The sequence below is a fragment of the Engystomops pustulosus genome, chromosome 2, assembly GCF_040894005.1.
Source record: "Engystomops pustulosus chromosome 2, aEngPut4.maternal, whole genome shotgun sequence".
In the NCBI taxonomy this organism is placed as follows: Eukaryota; Metazoa; Chordata; class Amphibia; order Anura; family Leptodactylidae; genus Engystomops; species Engystomops pustulosus.
The window spans coordinates 61,579,223-61,598,352 of NC_092412.1; the positions used below are offsets into that span (position 1 = coordinate 61,579,223).

A 19,130-nucleotide genomic window follows, 5' to 3' on the forward strand; every position below is an offset into this window, starting at 1 on the left:
TTTTCGGTGCGCCCCTCCTCATAGCTCTCCTGAGCTACTAATCTCTGCAGGATAGACAGCTGCCTGAAAGCAGATTGTGTATGGTTCAGGGAGTCTGTAAGGAATTTGATCCTGTAGAGTAAAGGGGCACAGAGCCAGTGAGTATTCAGGGTGGTCCAAGTAGAGTAAAAAAAAAAGACAGATGAAAACAGTGCAGGTTATGCGTGTGTATGTGAGTTTTCCTGCCTATATGTAATGCCTGTACTGTATGATAAGGGAACATGCGCCTATGTGTACATTTTTGGGAGATTACAAGTATTAGTGTAGAGTTTGATCCTCACGTTATTCCCTTAGCTAACAGGATCTGATAGCAGCAGAAGTTCAGCCAAGTAGCAGCTTCATACATTACTCACCCTCCTATAAACCCCCAAAAGTTCAAGTTAACCAATGTTAAAATTAACCTATTACGGCTGACTAGCAAATGCACAATCGTGTATTCAGCAGCATTGTTGCTCTATTTTTGCCGCATGACATTTAAAACACAATTGCTGCAACTTAGCAACAGACTACAGGCTGACAATGTAGATCTAACTAAACGCTTATCTAAAATGCAGAGGGGATATTCTATAGAAAATGTCAGCAATGCTTCATTCATTATGTATAATACAACTATTTGTAAATCTCCAATGATACCATTTAGATATATTTTAGCTTTTAGCTGATACCTATGTGTCTTAAACCTCATACTCTTTTTCCACTATGAAATCTTGGCTTGGAAGTATCCATATGCTCTCAATAGGGAAATAGGATTACAATGCTACCAGCTCTGTATCTGACCTCAGCTATGTTTATTCAACAATACTCTCATAATAATAATAATTTCTATATAATAATTCTATAATAATATAGCGCACACAGATATGTAGCGCTGCACAGAGCTTGCCAAATCAGTTCCTGTCCCCATGGGGCTCACAGTCTAATCAACCTACCAGTATGATTTGAAGTGTGGGCAGATGTTGACCTGGATGGGACTTGAACCCAGGACCCCGGCGCTGCAAGGCTGTGGTGCTAACCATTGAGCCACAATATGATTCTGAGCCTCACCAACCCCTAAAACTTAAAGCCTGGTTCTGTCTGACTTTGCAGGTTAACCTCCTGTTAACCACCTGTTATCTGTATCTTGTCTCTTCTGTTGATATACCGCTTTCCCTATCTCAGACTGTGTTTGGTTATTGGCTTGACGTATTTCTGTGTCCTTGTGTGAACACTGATCTGTCTCTGACCTCCGGTTACCTGTCCTGCTGTAGGCAGGGCCGTAGTCCGTCGGGACGTTACACAGTTAGTTTGAAACCAGTTACCCAGTCTGACAGCTTGCGTCAAGTCTGGTTGTAGTAGGGCTGTTCGCTGAATCTGACACTCACATCATATGAAGAATTTATTGAGCATGCATTGGTCTTTTTTTTAACAGTTAATGAAGAGAGCCCATATATAGGCAGATACTTTATTATTTATTACAAAGGTGCATAAGGCAAAAAGGAGGAACAGAGGACTACTGTTCTGAAGATAGAAGACCGAGTAGTGGGATCTGCCTCTGTGTAAAATTAACTAAAGTAAAAATATGTTGCTTTAAAGTTGTCATAGTTTCAGCTATACTATTGAAATTCACTGGGTCATAGTGTGGTATTGGCTAATGGTTTAAAGGCCATGAGAGTTGGGTGCCAGGAATAACCTGTTCTGGGACCATATATACTCGAGTATAAGCTCACACAAATATAAGCTGAGGGACCTTATTTTACCCTAGAAAACTTGGAAAATCCTAGGGTGGGAAATACATTGGTCACAGCCTTCCCTCACTAATGAAATGCCCAGGGTCAGACAGTAGGTGTTCTCCTTAAGGAGAGATTGACAATTAAGGCCACCTTAAAGGTGTGTGGAGACTTAAAGTCAACAACAAAACAATACCTTCTTTTGGTACCTTGAAAGCAGCCCCCTTAAAAATGCCCAGCAGCCTCCCCTCACTAATGAAATGCACAGCAGCCTCCCCTCACTAATGAAATGCCCAGCAGCCTGCCCCACTAATGAAATGTTGCAGAGCTTCCTCTCATTAATGAAACGCCCAGCCGCCTCCTCTCACTAATGAAATTCCCAGCATACTCCCTCATAATGAAGTTGCCAGCAACCTCCCTTAAATGAAATGGCCAGCAGCCTCCCTGAGATGGCATTAATGAGATGGGTCCAAGTACTCTGCCCGCGCAAACACTACGATGTCATCAGTGTGCGCGCAGGCAGAGTGTATAAATGTCTGTTTAGTCAGGGTTCAGATAATGTGTCCCCTACCCAATCAGTAGAATGGATATCCATGTACCCGCATGCGAATACTGCTGTTTGTCACTACAAGCACTTCTATGGCCACCGTACAGTGCCTGACCATCTCTGACAGTCCCGTTGAAAATGAATGGAGCAGCTGTCTACATGTGACCAGCTGCTTCATTCATAAAGGGCTACAAGGGTTCACTTTTTCTTGAGATCTGTGGGATGGACAACCAACAGATCCAACTGCTATCCTTTATCCAGTGAATAGATGACAACTTAAAATTGATGGAATACCCTGTTAATATGTACTAAATGTAGAAAAATATAGCAGAAAAATGTATGAAAAATACCACAGAACATGAAGAGCTGAGAGCTATTACATATTGCATTTTGTATGTGGTGCATCTACATCAGTGTATAGAGGCAGTCATACCCTAGTCTCTACTGTACAACAAATAAAGGTACAGGAAAAAATGCCTGAATTCTTTGTCAGTAACTGTATGGTACATGTTGATTATTAGGTCTGTTTTACAGTAGAAAATAGCGTTATATTTTGCCCTTGCTTCAGCTAATATAATGGTTACATTGTGACCTGTCCTCAAGCTAATAGGAAGAGTTCATGGGACTTAATATTATATAAATATAATCTGAGATCAGTTACCATCAAATTACCATTCCTTAATGACACAGATGCTTACTGCGTTACATTGTATAAGAAAGGCAGGATCCACCAGTTGTTCACACCTTCCTAAAGAGTTGACACAGGGATTTAAGAGTTTATAATAGAAGGTTTCCTTCTGAGAGCTGGAGGGGTAGGGGTGTGCCATACAATTACTTATCTAGGTGTTTACGGCACATTAATGAGGGATTTTTGGGGGATTGCTGAGTGATTCTTTCCTAAGCCCCTACTAAGGGACACCAACCCTGATCAATAGGACAATAAAGCCCTCTATCAGCAGATGGTTGGCAAATCTTTACACGTACATCAAGTGATGTCAGAGCCCAGTAGGGATTCCTTCCACGTTGTGTCTGATATTGTTCTGCATAGTGAGGAGGTCCCCAAACAATTGAAATGGATTACAATCGCCAAAACCTATTTAGGTCTTAATGATACATCTTTTTTTTATTATTGCATCTTGGCATTTCATACATTTTTTCTTTGTTAATTATCTAATATTTTTCAGTTTACAAAATTAATCATCTCTACTTGTTCTTCAGGTATTTTGGTCCAGTAGATACCCAATAAATGTTGATTTTAATGATTTTTATGAAATGTCTTCTTATAAATAATTATCTTATACTTAATTCTTGTGTTTTTTAATTGATATCTTCAAATAAAACTTATCAAAAATTTTCTTTTGAACTCATTAACCTATTTACATATTTGTCTTAAGTTATAAGGTGCATGTAATCGATATTCTGGATGGCGATCGATTATGATATGACTCACTTGGACTCTAGGATATAATATAATTCCCAATTTTCATGTTACAAAAAAAAACTTGGGGAATTAATCAATTATTTTGTGGTCCAACTTGCTCATGATAAATGGTTAGGACTGGAGACCTTCAGAGCCGCAGCTTGTCTGCCATTTGTCAGCTAAGCACTTACTACAGGGTGGTATGGGTCACATATGCACTGTAATATAGCATTAGCCCCCTTAGTGAAGGACTGCTGTATAAAGGCATGTTGTTGGTTCAATAACTCTATTTCTACACATGGCAATGACTGTAGACATATAAGTATACTCACAATTTGACACAACAATTACATCCAAAAGCTGGGAAAATTGGATTATGAACATATCAGCTGCTGCTCTTGTTGTGTGGTATACATAGAGTATTTACCATCTGTTTCCCTCATGGTGTGAGTGGTGGACATGAACTTTACAATATCATGTTTGCTACATAATTGCAAAAAACCTCCAAAAGAACATGTTGCTTCCTGCTCGATCAAAGGCTGAAAGTTGAGAGAGACATTTTCTCAATGAGCTGTGGAAACTCACATGTCATAACCTCCACGTCTGATGAATGAACACCATTCCTCCTTGTTTACAGACAATCCACAGACCCCAAAATATACAAATAAAAACAAAATAAAAGGTAAATGAACTTACAGAATAATGGCTAGTCAAGTGATGTGTGTGTACTGAGAAACAATACCCTCTACCCTTTCATACTATCACATTGCTTATTGGAGGTATAAGTATGTCAAAATCAACATATATGCAGTACTCAGATGGTAATTGATGATGTGCAGTGGACATAATGGAACTGAATGGGCAATGGATAATTGCAGTAGTGATATAATTCCACCACCATGGAGTCCATGTGCAGAATATTGCAATATGAGCTCCTCAACATGTTGTATCATTGATCAGCACTTTCCAATGTAAATTGGTCTTTATTCACCATTCTGAAATATCTTTGTATAATTTTTACCTAGAAAATACTTGGCACACAAATGCAATGCCATCCTCTTTAATTCAACAAAATGATATTTACATTTGATTTTCAGTATGCAATCCTGAAATTACATATCTATCAAATCGCATGACCTTCATCAGTAACGGTTTGCCCATGTAAGAGATGAGAATTGATGAGATAAGCGTGGTTTGCTTCAATGGAACTGAGGGTACTGCCACCATGTGAAGAAGGAAGCAGTGCCTGCAGTTCCATTGGCACTAAACCACAGATATCTCATCAGTTCTCATCTCTTACATGGGCAATTCATTACTGATGAAGGTCATGTGATTTAATAGATACGTTATTTCTGGATTGCATACTGAAAGTCAAATGTAAATATCATTTTGTTGAATTAAAGAAGATTGTCAAGTATTTTCTTGTAAAATACGATTAAAGGGGTATTCTCGCCTGAGCATTCACATTCAGTTTCACTAATCTTCCATTTATAAACATTTCTTCAATTGGATGTTATTAAAAAAAAATGTTCCTGTGAGAAGATAATTTCTCACAAATGTAGTCATTCTGTCCCTTAGAAACGAGATGGCTTCCTCGGTTACGACCACGTCACACTCTGGCAGCGGTGACCAGACATGAGCTATTGAGTCCTGTCTGACCTCCTGGATTCAGCAATCATTGCCACAGGATGGCTGTGGGTCATGTAGTAAATCCCGGACATTTCATATACAAAAACCTTTTGTTTCTTTGTGCAATCCCTCCAGCAGACGTGGCCGTATCCGAGGAAGCTATCTCGTTTCTAACGGACAAAATGACTACATTTATGAGAAATTATCTTCACACAGGAACATATTTTTTAATAACATCTAATTGAAGAAATGTTTATATATGGCAGATTAATGAAACTGAATGTGAATGCCCAGACGAGAATACCCCTTTAAGGTTGGTTCCCTTACTTGAGCATCAGCTTGAGCCATATACTACCAGGAGTGAGGTGTATTCAACCATCACTACAAGACTAATAGTTGTTAGCTGGCTATCTAAAGTATATGGCCAATTATACCAACTATCATCACACACAAAGTTCTGTAAAGTTTTACTGTATCAGAAATTAACATCAGGAGCACTGGCAAAATATCTGTAAGGGTTAAACATCAGCTTAAAGGAATTTGACCCTTTAAAGAAGAACAGTTCAAGGTACTGTTAGTAAAACATGGGCAACTTATTCAATGAAATAACCTTAACTCTGTAAAGTATATAGGTTTAAAATATTATCTAGAAATGTAAAAATGTATCAATAATGCAGCACAATCTTAAAGGAAATCTACCATCAAAATAAAGTATGATAAACCAAGGGCACTTACTCATAGATCCAGGCACCGTGACTGTGGTAATATTCTTATATTTGTTATCCATCGCCTCCTTGCTTCTAAAATAAACTTTTAAAATTATGCTAAGCAGCCAGAAGTGCTCTGGGGCCCCTCAGTGCTGCAGATTCACAGGCTGTTTAACTGTCTCCCCCTCCATTTGCTTCCTCAGCATTTCCCTCCTTTCTCCTTCCCTGTAATCTCACTGCACAGCAGCGGAGGATTTTTCAGCACACAATGGGACAGGGAATGGCTCCTTGCACACTGTAACAGCTTGTGAATCTGCAGCATGGAGGGGTTAATGTAATACCCCCCAGAGTCCTCCAAGCTAATTAGCATTATTTTAAAAGTTGATTTTAAAAGGAAGTGGACCATGGATTACAAATATACGAAGATTATCACAGTAACAATGCCTGGATCTATCAGTAAGTGTCCCTGGTATATCATGCTTGATTTTGATATATTTGTCCAATAATACAATATGTAAAGCAATAAAAGTCAATATGTCAGGCATAAATTAAAAAATTTTTAGAAAAAAAACATACAATAATGACACTGTTCAGATCTTAACCTAACTAGTGGTGATGGTACTTCTGCAGGTCACTGGGGGCCTCATATTTGATGATAAAATTGGTGTATTTGTAGAAATAGTGCAATTTAAAAATATCAATATATTGGATTGAACCAATGATATTATTGCTGTAGAGATACTTGTGGTGGGAAAACGATATTATGCTTTTCAATAGAGCATTTCTAAGACTTCCGAGTGCCAGCCTTGTAAAAACAAGATAATCCAAAATTGAAAAAAATAAGGGAAACCATGAGAGGAGTTTACTGTATATATGAATAGGATCAGCTCCTCAACACATAGGTCAGGAGAAAGGAGCCATGGCAAAGAGCCACTTAATCACTTTCCTTTAAAAAGCGATAACTTTACTGCAAAAGTATATAAGAAAGCAGGTCAACAAAGAGCATAAGAGAAAGCTGCTTCCCTTGTTGGTACTGAGTGTTTGTTGAAGGACTTAGCTCTTAGAGTCTGCAATACAAACACAAACACAGCACTCACAGAGCCAAGTGAAAGTTTCCTCTAAAAAAACTATCACTCCAGTTTTCGGCTGTGCAGAGTACAGATAAGGACACGAGTCAAAACGGTTTGGTCTCCTGAGCAGTGGTTAGAAAAGAGGGTGATCAAGGGCTAAATATTGTGCCCAAAACTTCCTGTTACTATTAGTATTTATACATCAATAAGGCAATAATGTGTTTGAATATCACACATAAATTTAGAGAACCATCATATCATTTGGCTTAAGATTAATTGCTTTGAACATCTCCAATGCTTTAGCTCCCATGTTTTACCGGTTGGTGAATTTTTTAATAATTTTTTTTAATTCTATCAATGTAAAACATGCACTACATGAATGTGTCCCTCTCAAGAATAGGTTAGAGACACCTGACCTCTCGTCGCTTGTGATGGGAACTTTCAAGAAAAGATGAGAAAGGGGATGAAGGACAATGCATGACTTTACAAGGAGGAAGAAAGAACAGCTAAAGAACAATGAAATCGATTACCATAATAGGCCACTGGAGAGATCCCAGACACTGTATGGGGTGATTCTTCTTTCAGTGCCATATACATGATAACAATTGGAACAGCTGAGTACACAAATTATATTATGTGTCCTTATATCTCACAAGCTGATAACTTATAAGTACAAGAACAAAATAAAAGAACAATAATCATAAAGGAATCAGTTCTGTTTTACTGAATTAGTATAGCGCATCTAATGTGTATGTCCAAATACTCATATGAGTATTAAAATGTAAAAGTTTTTTCCTTTATTGAAGCAACATATTGGTAATGTTTTTCAATTAACAGTGCAAAGACTGGTGGACATACTTAAATCACATCAAAAGCTTACAAACCCAATGTTTTTATGCATGTAATCTAAAATACTTGTTCATAAACTTGCATGGTGTTTTCATCACTTATGACAATCGGGACTTCCCTGGTGATATAATTGAGTCAGTATTCAGATTGAAGACAATTTTGGTTTTCTAACATAAAGACTAGACTTTGCTGTATTAGACTTATTTTTTATTTTGTAGTAAGACTCCATATACAGGCGGTCCCCTACACCCGACTTACAAACGACCCCTAGTTACAAACAGAACTCTGGATGTTGATAATTTACTCTACTTTAGCATTAGGCTATAATTATCAGATGTAGGAATTATAAACTATATCTGCAATGACGGTTTATGGTTAATCCTGGTTCTTAATATATAGTTCCGACTTACATACAAATTCAATTTAAGAACAAACCTATATCTTGTATGTAACCCAGGGAATGCCTGTACTGGATCTGTGACATCTCTCCTACATAATATAAGAGAGACTTTAGGATCTTGCTCCCTGGTCTAGTGGTCTCCGCTTTTGGATATACAAATGTACAAGACCCCCTATATAACTGAATTCTAATAGAATACTATAACCAATACATGTCTGGCATCTCTACAAGAGGTTGTCAGATGCCACTGGGATTAACATCTTAATATTTAGGAAATATTCCTGTAGTTGGAAGTTGTCCACCTTCCATCTTTGCATCTTAAACTTGGCATGGAGTGTTCCAAGTCTTCCTTGTACCCGAGTATCTTCTAAACTTCTTTTACACTATAACTCTTCCAGACTATTGGTTACTGTCGTATCAGGTTTAGCCAAGCACAACACTGTACATAGTAACTGACCATAGACTGACATTTAACAGGTCTATAACTGGCTTTTTTTGGACATCTCTTAATATGTCTGTGGAGGTCATTTCCTAAACCTTTAAAAGTGACCTTGTCCCAACCTTTCCCAGCTTAGTCTAGTCATCTCAGGAATGCCTGTTGCTCCCCTGGGCAGAGGCCATCCTGTCTAAAGTATCCATGATGGCAATCAATATTCCAGAACCTCCCATCAGTTAATACAATGACTTCTCATCTCAATTAACTACTTGACACCTCTCCTGAAGGCATAACATGGAGTTATACAGAAATTGGGTTCATGCTGGAATGTGATGGGAGGGATACTCACTAATTTGCAGCAGCAAGCTTCCTAATGTATCCTTTTGTTATGCGTCTGATGGACGCAGAGAAACAATAGGCCCCTAGGGTAGGACTTTCCTTGCATGTGAATAGGTGTACAAATGGTTCCAGGTGTAGTGAAACAAGTGCCTTGATAGTTCACATTAGGCTTTTTCTACAGATTTTTAAGTAGACTTCCTAAATGTGTGAATTGAGAAGCAAGTCACATGGAAATAGCCCATAGATTTGTAAACTAGCCCTATATCCTTTCTAAATGTCCCCAATCATCATTACATTTAGAAGGATAAAACATGGCAGGCCTTGTGATTTACAGGACCTGGGTTGTGGACTTCACTAAATGTATTGCTCAGTAATGCCAAATATACAAGTATGCAAGTGGGGTCATACCGGAATTACTTCACTTCATTACCATTTTGGGTATATCTTTAACCTGTATTACAGCATTGGTGATTCTAAATTTGTAGAAATTATTATCCTATATAAATATAAGTCACTTCTTCTCTACCTGCTGAAATGGATATTGGTTGAACACAATCTTCTCAGACAAATAGTCTCCCCTTCAGGGAATATGTTCCATGTTTGGGAAACATTACACCTATAACAGTTGTAGGGAAGCGTAATTGTCGATTAATGGTCTCCTCATGCTAAAATTAAAGTGACAGGATAACAAAGACCAAGACAACTCACCCCAACATCTCCTATTTCCTTGTCAGTCCAAAGGCCTTATAATGAACATGGGTTAAGCTAAATTGCAGTTGAGGTGCTGTGGCCACACAGTGAGAATCAGTATAGTACCAATCTATATGTGAATTAACCATGTTATTTGTTCTATTTCTCTATAAGTCTTGTCCTAGAAGATTTATAAGAAAATTATAGCAGCCTTATATGGTGGTATGTATGTATGTAAGTGTGTTAACATGTAGCATCAGACAGACATAGATCTGAAATAGGAAAAATGTCATAAATAATGCTATACTGTAATAATACTTCTATTTCAGCCTACCATTGGCAAAAAAGTGCACCATAAATCATACTGTAAATTTATGTCAAAAGTCACTGTCCCTTAAGGAAATTAGGCTGCACAAATTTGTATATTTTATTTTGTCCTCCTTCTCCTTCTTGTGTCCATCATCACATAGAGAAACCTTAGCATATAGTATCAACTACACATTTAAAAGCACTTTTTCGGCACCTATGTAGAACCATACTATACTCTCATGTCCATCCCTTACTTTTTGCAAAGGGGTCCTTTTTATAGTTTTAAACACAAAATGATAAAATAATTTAAATCAAGACCTATTGAATGATTGGAGCAATAAAGCACTTGGTGGGAAAGATTTATCATATGATGAAGCAACACGGCAGAGGTATCATGAGGATTAGATTTCATGATGTATCCGCTGGCCGTAATGTTTGGAAGACAAACTACACCAGGTCTGACCTAGCATAATTTTGAGTAATACTCTGTGGACATTCAGCAATAAATGTTTACAGATTTTTAAAAAGTGTGCAGGGTGCCACCCACTCCTCTGCTGGCTACGCCCTTTTACTCCCCCTCCACGCCCACATGGTGCGAATGTGGCATATAAGCAATGGTAAATCTCCCCCATTATTTTCAGAAACCTTCTGTTGTGACATCAAAACAGTAGTACTCTACACTATACACATGGACTAGTAAAAAACTAAATGTTTTATCAATGGTCTGAAAATTGACTCTAAGTAGCTTCAAAAAACCTGAACATTGACCATTGAATAATTAGAACCTTTATGTATCGCATGAGAACTAGATATCCGACAGTGAATAGATATATTCTGGATATAACTCCTGCAGTTTATTTGCCCTGCATTTGCCCTTCTTGGATGTTTAAGATAATAATTTCTTACTATTTGATCTATGACACGCAAAAATATTACATGTGAAAAGATGGAGTAAATAGTGTAGCTGTTATATACAGTTATGACTGATATAAATTTGGGGCTTGTTCTTTCTTGGCTTATTTTTTGAAGCTACTTACCATGTGCACACATACAACATTTATCACTCGCAGAGGGCAGGCGTAATCCTACAAATACTTTGGGTATGTTTGTAAGACCAGACAGGGTTTAAAAATATGAAATGACATTGGCTGCGGTGTAACACAACTCAGAATCTCCCACTTCACAGGCAACTGGTTTAACCACAAGGCCACCAGGACTATTCCTTCTATGCTGCTGCCATTTTACTTCTAAACGTTGTTTTGAGACGGAGGCCTGTGTTTGTTTGCGTTTGGAATTTGGGTCTATTTCCTGTAATGTCAAATGGGAAAAAAAATGCTTCATGTTAACCCTATATTGGCCCACAGATCAGCTACAGTAACAGATTGCTAGATGAATTGTCAGCTCTCTGGTTAGGATCAATGCTTTTAGCCACTGCTTCCTCTCACCGTGTTTGCATACAGCACGCCATAAGTGTCTTACAAACACGCACCGCACAACTGTTGACAGAACAAACAGTATTGTCTAAGGACCTGTCAATATTTGCTCTTTTTATTAACTATTTTTGCAGTTGTAGATGTATTAACCTAAATCGACCTGGACTCTGTCGTGAAAGGTGTCCACTTGTAACGGTTTTAACTACATAACGGAGATAGTTAGGCCTTCTTATTGCACCTACCCATCATATTATTATCTGTTGTGATTATAGTTACATGAATTGTATATTGAACAGAAATAGAATCAGCCACACTTATATTTGCATAGTTAACTTTGAGGTCACTGATATTACTATTTTTATACATCTGATACTATTATTTTTTTTTAATTTTGGCCATACAGACAAGCAAAATACATCTCACATGTAATAGTTATCTCCTAAACAAAAAGTTTTCATTACATGTATTGATGTTTTTGGAATCACCCAATACAAATAGTTTCCAATACATATTTAAAGGAAATCTACCATCACACTCATAGATCCAGGCACTGTGACTATGGAAATCATCTTATATTTGTTATCCATGGCCTCCTTCCTCTAAAATCAACTTTTAATTATTTAATTATGGTTCTGAGGCCTTGCCAGAGCCTCTCTGTGCTGCAGAATGAGAGGCTGTTTATTACAGTCTACAAGAGCACTTCCCCCTCCATCTGTGTGTTAAAACTTTCTCTGCTGCAGAGAGATTATAGCAGGCAGAGGTAGTGGGGAAGTGCTAAGGCAACAGAAGAAGAGATAGTGTAACATCCTGTGAAGCTGCAGCACGGAGAGGCACTGGTAACGCCCCCAGAGGCCTTCTGGCTCATCAAATAAGTTGATTTTTAAATGGAAGGAGGCCATCTCTAACAAATATAAGATTATCATAGTCACAGTGCCTGGATCTATGAGAAAGTGCCCCTTGTCCATGCTTTATTGTGATTTCCTTAAAAACATAGTAATTAATATGTTTACTGAATCCAAAACCATATAATCCATAGTGTTTGTTATTTATTCTATCTATCTTCACATGTGTGACGTAAATGTGGTTTTCAATTACTATAGGAAAAGGTTCTTTAAAGTCCCAGTAGTTAAACTAGATAACTATATAAATATAATGAAATCATTTAAAATAACGCACTATATAACAACAAATGGTCTTGTCAGCTATATCTATGGGATTGATGTCTTATATATCCAGAGAAATTAACTACCAAGAAAACTAGAAACTATCTAACAAGTATTTATCTGTTCAGTTACTTTTATCAAGAGCTGTAATAATTTGCCATTCCTATAAGAGATGCAGAGATTGTGGATGCACCCAGCCCTTGGACTTTAAAGAAAATCTACTGTGAGGCCCTAATACATCTAATACATGGCCCCTTTGACTTTAATGGGAAATGCCACTATCTATATTATAGCCTTATTACTCACTGCATCGTGAACTAGCTGTGAGCCTGCAATGCAAAAAAGATGGACACATCTATTTTTTGACATGTTGCATGGACTCTCCTTCGAAGTCTATGGAAACACAAAAAAGTGTATGGTCCGCAACATGCGGCCTGTTTTTGTGTAGGGTTGCCCAGAAGACCAGGTCAAGTGGGTGACAATCTACCATTTTTTTTTGTGTTAGTACTGCTCGCTCACGGTGGCATATGGTTTTTGGAAAATACATATGGTTGTAATTATTCAGCAGCATCACTGACAGAATCGACTTTGAACCTAGATGAAGGGTCTGGTCTTATAATGCTTTTTTTTATTATCTCTAATAACGCCCCCCAATGCACTTCCAACTCATTAGCATATTTCTTAAACATCATTAAAAAAAGACCATAAGAAAGCATTACATGGTCAGATTCTGCCTCAGGGTGCAAAGTGTATTCTGTCAGTGCCAGAATGCACATCTGCCGCGATTCAAGAAGAACATGCGCCCGATTTCCTGCATGTGTCGATGTCCACCGGAGTTCATCTTCTTCCTGGTGCATGTAAGTGCTTGATCTTGCGACACAGATCGAAAGTTAAATCCTGTTCTCAGTCTGAATCAGTTGGATCATCTGACGGCACGCCCACGATTTCTGTCGCATGAAAGCCGGCGCCGATGTCCCAAAAAGTTGGAAAACCCGATGGAAATGCGGCTGCGGGACCCTTAGTGAATAAGCCCCAATATGTGAAAGTTGAGGCTTTGTCATTTTTTTCAAATTGGGAAGCAAGGGATTCAAGAGCATTTAACGTTATAAGAAAATATTATAACATCCCACAAATTCATAAAACATGTGGCACAAAAACGATGTAATGTACATTGAATAAGGTAAACACTGTCAACTTATAAGGCAAAATCGGCTTCTCCTAAGCTCCATAAACTCTGCAATTATTCTGGAGGTATAAAAGCCAATAGAAACAAATGAACAACTTTAAGAAATATTTTTAATATACATGCTTAATAGAAAAATAAAGGAATAATTTAAAATTGTGTGGAATTCAATTTTGCAACCAAGCCTTCCCATCCCACGTGTATTAGAAAAAATGTTGCAGCTAGTTTTTAATAATCAAATACCATCAATGTATTGTGTGGGGTTTGGCTTTAAAACCTAGAAAGTCGCTATTCACCTATCTATCTATCTATCTATCTATCTATCTATCTATCTATCTCTTCTGCTGTTTAATTTTAATGCGAGCCACCATAAAATATGTCCAATTATCATGTAGCCTCAGGGGTTTACCTTGATGCTCAAGGGTCGAACAACAAAATTTAGAAATGATCTTATTTATATTCACACGCCAGAATTCTTGTCAGTATTTTATGTTAATATTTGGAAGCCAAATTTAGATATGGATTTTAAATACAGAAAATGCACAAATCTTTCTATTATATGTTTGCTTTCTCTGTAGGATTCACTTCTTTTTTGGCTGATTCAAATTAAGTACCAGAATACTGCGATATATAGAGAAACTAGATACGTTGGGCCTTTAAGGCGGCTACTTCTATACTCCTTATTTTTATGCTGGAGTCATCTTAGACACATAAGATTGATATAGTATTTATTCTATATAGTCAAAAATTGTGTTTGTTACAAATAAGTAATCTTAAAATGTGAATATGCTCTCCCGTTACATTATATGTCTCCCCTCTGATTATTACATAACGGCTGCTATAACTCATCTGGCAAGAACATGACGTGTGCTAGCATATCTGCTTCATATGTGAAGTATCTAACTTCTACAACACAGCCGGTAATAAATGGGCGCATACTAATGGATCCAACGTGTTTATCTGATGCACGCTTTGTTTATTCCTATTCCTCCACTGTAAACATAGGGAAACAGTAGAGCAGCAGGCGCAAAAAGGGAATCAAAGCAAATAATCCTAAAAAAGGGCAATCACAGCGATGAGTAGACAGAGAAAAAAAAAGAAAACTTCCGCTGATGTTGGGGTCAAATTATCCAGTTCTTTTTATAAACAACTGTCCTTGTTACAACGCTGTATACATCAGCCATAAGGATGACAGAGCTGTATCATATCTCCTATATTCTTCTATAGCCTAAAGGCCTAAACAAAAGTAGTAAAATGAGAAAAAAAGATCATGTAAATTGATAAATTGATGCTTGCAATTGTATAAGGCCAATTAAGTGAATGTATAAATATGCAGAAACATAAAGAAAAATGCCTTCAGAATACTGAGTGCAACATATGGCCCTATAACTACTTCATGGTGTTGAGAGCATCTACTTCACTAATGCTAATTTCTCAGACTATCACAGGTCAGGCTTAAAGAGCTCTTGACCAACGTCAGACTTCTAAGAGTGGATTGTTAGAGGGACTGTCATACGAAGTCTTGTACATCCGTGTTACAAATATGGGCTCTCTTCACTTTTCCCACAATATGGCCCCTAAGAGGCATTGTTAGAGAAGGCATTGTATGTCCAAAAAGACTGCAAACCAGAACCCTGGACATCCAAAAAGGCATTAGTATCACAAAATCTGAATAGTAGAAGTGATGAAGAGGTTGGCCAAGTGGTCCTTCTCTGTCTCCGACATCTATCATAATAGTGACGCACATTGGAGGGAAGGAATAGTAATCATTGTTTATCCGTCAAGAACCCTCTTAATGCTAGGCCTTTCAACATCAAATAAGTTAGGGATTACAAGAACGCGGTGACAAGAAACGTTGCTTAGACAAATAGCCCAAATCAAAAGTTTGGAAAAACAAAAGAAGGACTCATGACAAAAACTAAGACTATTGATGACTGCTATACATACAGATGTATCAGGGCGAAATATGTAATTTAACCCCTTGTAAATGCTTACTTACATGAATCTCACAAATAACAAATATATTGGGCTTTAACTTACTGGGCCTGCTACACGTGCATAGTATTATAATACCACAATGAAACAATTCTCTGTATAGCAGCAAGATATGAGAAACACAGAGTATAGATAGGAAGTTGTCATACTATTGTAAACAAAGATCATACGTCCGAAATTGTGAAAGTGAAAGAATCCTTGTAAATGCTATTGGATACTGCTGATTATAGACCGTAATTGCTATTTTTTTCTGGCAGCACTGCTAAGGAGGATGAAGAATTATATCATTAGGCCTGTAATTGCACATTGCAGACCCCCCTGTAAGACAACAGGTGAAGTTTTATTAGGCAATGCTGCGACTGGCAATCCCAAATTTACTGCGTTCTCACCAGTCCTCAAAGACAACCATCCACTGCATTAAGAAAGTGGATGCAAACTGTATAATAAAGGACAGGCAATTAAGATAGATAGATAGATAGATAGATAGATAGATAGATAGATAAATAGATAGATAGATAGATAGATAGATAGATAGATAAATAGATAGACAAGAGGAACTGTATAGATCAGACACTGACCTTGCCAAAACAAGACAAAAAAGCAAAGAAGACATCCCTGAGGTCCGGAACTGATGCTAAATATGAAACCTTTTATTAACCCATAGCCTCCTGCATTCATGATAGATATATAGATAATATAGTGGAACAAGTGATAGATGATTGATAGATAATATAGTAGACTGAGTGATAGAATGATAGATAATACAGTAGAATGAGTGATAGATAGAATGATAGATATATAATACAGGAGAATGATAGATGATAGATAAATGGATAATATCTAGCTTTTGATACAAGGACACAACAGTTTAGTAATTTACTTGCCATTTCTCCATACGCTATACTTCTGTTGAAATGGTTATTATGATAGCTATAGATGTAACAGAACCTTTCTGATTTTATATAACCATTATAATACATGGAATCTCTATATCTAAGGTTTGCCATAGATGCAGGTAAATGTATCGTCGCCCTATTTCAATCATAGCACAGATAAAAAACAGGTACATGATAAATCCAGCTCTGCCACAACTGTCTGTAAGTTCTTTGTAACTCATTTATCTCCAATAAACCATGTGGCTGGGTGTGCATTGCTCTGTCTGACAGCTCCACAATTTAGAAAATAACACTTTTTACCTAATGATGTCAGTTTAAGCAGAATAACTATAAAAGTGTTGTTTTACCCCTACTATTGTTTTATGCCTAACCATACAGAAATATCACTGCCCCCTGACCCCCAACTACTGGCCATACCTGACACTTATCACGCCGTAATGTGCTCCAAAACAATCCAGCTGCGACTCCAAAATCACTGTCACCCCAAATCTTCTTCACATGGAGACAAACGTTCCCTAAAAATCCACGTTTTCCAAAAGTTGCAATAAATTGACACATCCAGAGTTGAGATAAAAAGCGGCAGAAAAGATGAAAAAGTCTTCTAATTCATTCTTACTATTGTCTCAAACATCCTTTTGCTTCGGGGATTTTAACCCTTTAAGACGACGAGAGTTTTTAGCAAAGTTTGTGCTTGTTTTGTCCTCTGGCTGTAATTATAAATATTTCATTCTCGCAGGAGGACCACCCTGAAGCAAGAAAGGAGTGATCTGATTTCCATAAAATCTTCCTCCTCCCTGGATCTCTAAGTGAAGCAGTAACTTTTCCTGCAGTTTCAGGATCCAGTTGTTGTTTAGATAGAAAAGGTGTTTGGATTTGTCCTCTTTTTTGTCTCTTTTGCTCAGTTTTAGGAATAAGTTGAAGGCTGAGCAGTCAGACTAGGCACTGTGTGTGGTTGGGATGGGGAGACCCAGAGGATTCTCAGCTCTCAGCATGCTGTCTGTGGTTACTTGGGCTGGAAGGAAGATGTGGCCTGGATAACATGTGGGATGTGGACTGGAATGCTCTAAAGTGAGGGGGAGGAGGAAGGCCCATTGAATCAACCACATTCCAGTGGGAGAAGCACAGACAAAAACAAGGCACAGAAAACTCTCAATTTATACATGGTAACCTTTCTCAAAACCTCGGCTGACATTTAGTAGCTATTCAGCCAGGTTAAAGCACTTTAAAGTAAGTAATATACTATGTAATATACTATGGTTAATGCAAAATTATATAGCCATATTACACATAATCACATGTAAAATAGGAAATAAGTAATACATATATAATATAAAGTGCTGCAATGTATATTTACACGTAAATGATATACAGTGATATAGACAAAAAGTTCTATACTATTCTGTATTTTGTATACAGACAAGACAGCACACAGTACATTATGTATATAGCAGTACATTATATATAACATTACCACATATATATATAAAACATACCATATATATACACATGTGCTATAAGATAGTGATTAGACCTTTTTTATCTATACATATATCTTTTACTTTTGTATTTTATATCTTTATTATCTCTGCATTTTATTTATTCTCCCTATCAACTGTATTTACTATTTATCTTCTCTTTTCTGTGGATCAAGCTTGTTTTATATTGCTATATTGTACATTTACTCACATAAAATGTAGTTATATTGTAAATATACGGACACACAGACACATATATATGTGTATATATATATCATATATATCATATATATCCGTGGATTCTTTAGGACGTATACAAACCATTACGTTTGGTTTTTCTGAGACACTATCTTGGGACAAGATCCTGTGTTTCACAGTGCCGCTCCCGCCACCTTTGCTGTTGCTTTATAAAAAAATAAATTCATCTTTATATAGCGTCATCCTAATCAGTAGCGCTTTACAAATCATGGAGTACAAATATAAGTAAAATAAGACACTACATAGTATAACATAGACATGAGAAATAATAAGAGTGAGGGCCCTGCTCCCAAGAGCTATGAGGATGAGGGGGTGACACAATAGGTATAAGAGCTTGTATAATGGTCCATGCATTCTTTATAAGGGAACAGAATAAAATAATTTCATAAATAAATAAAGCTGCTGCTTGAACCAGCCATCAGCCGACATCTGATATACACTCACCGGCCACTTTATTAGGTACACCTATCCAACTGCTCGTTAACACTTAATTTCTAATCAGCCAATCACATGGCGGCAAGTCAGTGCATTTAGGCATGTAGACATGGTCAAGACAATCTCCTGCAGTTCAAACCGAGCATCAGTA

The 19,130-nt window shown here is 37.3% G+C and overlaps 1 protein-coding gene across 1 annotated transcript in view; it reads right to left on the reverse strand.

Moving 5' to 3' along the window:
- Positions 1–18,915, reverse strand: part of GLI1 (GLI family zinc finger 1) — an 81,152-nt gene extending 62,237 nt beyond the window's left edge. Inside the window, exons 1-2 of the mRNA XM_072134896.1 lie at positions 18,608–18,915; positions 17,229–17,874 (exon numbers count right to left, since the gene is read on the reverse strand). The gene's annotated coding sequence lies outside the window, so the exon portion shown is untranslated. The remainder of the gene's footprint in view (positions 1–17,228; positions 17,875–18,607) is intronic.
- Positions 18,916–19,130: the final 215 nt, after the last annotated feature.